Source organism: Myotis brandtii, unplaced genomic scaffold (genome assembly GCF_000412655.1).
Source record: "Myotis brandtii unplaced genomic scaffold, ASM41265v1 scaffold1423, whole genome shotgun sequence".
Lineage (NCBI taxonomy): Eukaryota > Metazoa > Chordata > Mammalia > Chiroptera > Vespertilionidae > Myotis > Myotis brandtii.
Window position 1 is genome coordinate 996,993 of NW_005355087.1, and position 3,226 is coordinate 1,000,218.

Sequence of the window (3,226 nt, forward strand, 5' to 3'; positions counted from 1 at the left end):
GGGAGGGGGGGAGAGGCTGCACCAGCCCTGACTTCAGGTGTCTGCAGTGTGCGAGGCAGGAACTCCCTCTCACTGCAAGCCTGAGATGATGGTGGAACATTCAAAAGGGTATCTAGGACTCTTAAGAAAATCCAAGTCTAGACAGAGAGTGTCTTAGGCCCTTTTCACCTCCTTCACTCTTCCCTTCTTGTCTCCCTGGACTTCTTCCTCTTTCCTGTGGCACCTCCCCTGACCTGTCCCGCAGGGTACCCAGGCCTGCTACCCCAGACGCATCCCATAACTCCTCTAATTCTTTCTTGCAAGCAGTATTATAACAACTAACTTTTTTGGCACTTGCAGTTTATAAAAAATACAGATCATTATGTTGAACCCAAACAACCCTGTCAGAATGGTATGATTATCCCCATTTTAGCATAAAACCAAATATCAGGCTTGTTCAGACTGAAGGGCAATGGATGGATTCATGTCTCCCTGTTCCACACCTTGGGCTCCCACCATCAACACTGCAGGCTCTGCGACCATTTGGGCTGTGGTATCTTCTCTACATCAGTCTACCCAGGCTTCTCAGGGCAGCTCCAAACAGACAGGAGAAAGTTTCTCTCTGGACTCCATTTTCTGTAAGAAAGAGCAACTCTTACTCAAGTTTGGAAATACGATTATATATATATAGTGCCAAAAAATGTATACACACTTTAACAGCTGATAACTCACTTAATTTCCACGCCTTTTCAGGTTTAACTGATTTGAAATAATGGGTGAAGCCAGACAAAGAAAATTTATCCTACAGTGCCACTAGACTTTTTTTTTTTTTAATGGGGATACATAAAAGATAAAGTTTATAGTACAAAACTGGCAACAGTCGACAAATATAGAACAAAATGATTCTTGATTCCATTGCAATTCCATTGCCTCACATTAGCAGCAGTGCCTGGACCAGAATGGTCATCAGTTTGAAAACAGGCATTGACAAAAAAAATTACTCATTTCTGTAAATTCTTTTAAATTTTGAAAATGAACTGTCTGTTAATAAACACTGACTTTATAATCAAAGTATGCATACATTTTTTAGGACATCCTGTATATATTTTAAATATTATCTTACTTTTTTTTCTCATTGCATGACAGCCTTATTTTTACTAAAAATAATGCACTATCTCCTCAATAATTTTTCTATGACTGTGTTTATTAGAGAAGGTAGCCCCTGGGACAAGGCTAGTGTTTAGATTGAGTGGTATGAGCAGGAGGGCTGGGTTCCCACTTAGAGTGAGGCCACTGTGGGCTCGTTGATAGGCATGAGGGCAAAAGAGTCTCCTTAGTGCAGGTGACTGGGAGGGAGACGGGGAGGAGGAGGTTGGGGAAGGAATCCTGGGGTCTCTTCTCACTCAGCTCCATGGAGAAAAGGCTAGGAGCAGATGTTGAAGACCTTGTTTCCACAACGGACTTCCTGAGACTCATAACACAATCCATGCAAGTCCCAGGGCCCAGTGGAAAGGTGTGAGGGAGAGATGTGGAGAAAGGCATCTTCCTGCAGAGGGAGTTTTAAAGGGAACCCAGTTCACTGTGCTTTTGAGGGGACCAGCAGGAAGGGCATGAGAGCAGCTATCCCCAGGGGACCAAGGGGTGGCTCTGAATTCTGAAAGCCTGAGAGGAAAAGAACTGCAGGAAAGCATGCGAGTCACCCAGACTCCCACAAGTACACCTGGGAGCCGGCTTTAGCAGGGAAACGACCTAGATCTTGTAGTTGTACAGGAGGGATCTGGTGAGGGGTGACCTTCAATGGTATTAGGGCCCCTGGTACCATGACTCGCTGGCTCTTAGGATGCTGAGGTACAAATATTGAAGAATCTCAACATAAATTTTGGCTAACCTTCCAGTTTTTCATTAACAATGTAACAATTGCACATTTCCAATCATTGTTTTTGAAAAAATAGTATTTATTTGTCCAAATAATATAGCAGTTACTGGAGAATGTTCATTGAGAATGAAGGGCCATCTGGGAGGCCAGCTTTCTCAACACGCTCCAGGCAATGGTGTAAGTAGTGTGTGGGGGTGAGTTAGCCTCACCAGCCCTCTCTCTCCTGTCCCAAGCCTTATAACTTCTAACAAAGTCCACTGCGGAACTGAGGCACTTGGGCAGGAGGCAGGGCTCAGCCTACCCTTTAGAGAACTGAAACAAAGAAGAAAATGAGGGGAAAGTGAATTTCCTACGAGCGCATTTCCTCATTCTTTTTCTCAATGGAGACTATATATTTAGCCTGAAGGCTTGACTGTGGAAAAGAGCAGAAACTCGGGAGCTCAGCCTTTGGATTCAATTCCCCACTCCAACCCCGTGGGACCTTGGGCAAATCTCCTAAATACCGCGGAGGACTGATGGGTAGACCATGCCTCTCACTGTGGAGGACAAGAACTGCATTCAGATTGTCCAGGTGTGAGCCCCAGCTCTGCTACTATTGTGTGACCTGGGTGGGGCCAAGTCCTTAACCTGTATGAATTTCAGCTTTCTTATCTGTAAAATGAGACAATTGTTATTACCTCATAGGGTTGGTATAAAGATGAAATAAGAGAAAAACATGTAAGACCTAGAGGGCCTGCACATTTCATGCATCCAATAAATATCATTATTATTAACTGTGGATGTTTTCTCTGATGCACTTATTTTTATTTATAGCTGAGCTGGCGTTAATTTTAATGGGTATTTATCTTCCTTTAGTTAGAAGTTTATATTATCTTATTGATCTAAGACCCCTCCCCCCACTCTACTCCTGAACCGGTCTTTGGCTTAGAGGTTTCGGCTTTGTGGGTTTTTTTGCTTTTGTTTTGTGTGTGTGTGTGTGTGTGTGTGTGTGTGTGCGTGTGTGTGTGTGTAAGCACTTTTACTACAGTGCTTGTCACAATGCATTTTAATTGTCTTTTTGTTTGTCTCCTTCACTAAATTATAGGTTATTTGACAGACTGCTTGGTTCCCAGAACCCAGCATATCATAAGCATTCATCAAATAATTGAGATGATAAGTATAGATGTGAATAGATATCCTTACCTGAAACATTTTGATGAGCAAGGAGGCAGAAGCATCTGAGATTCTACTCTATTGTATATATCTACACTAATAAAAGAGAAACATGGGAATTAGTGTATGACCGCTACCCTTCCCATTGGCTAATCAGCATATCCTTATGCAAATTAACTGTCAGCCAAGATGGCGGCCGGCAGCCATGCACTGAAGCGA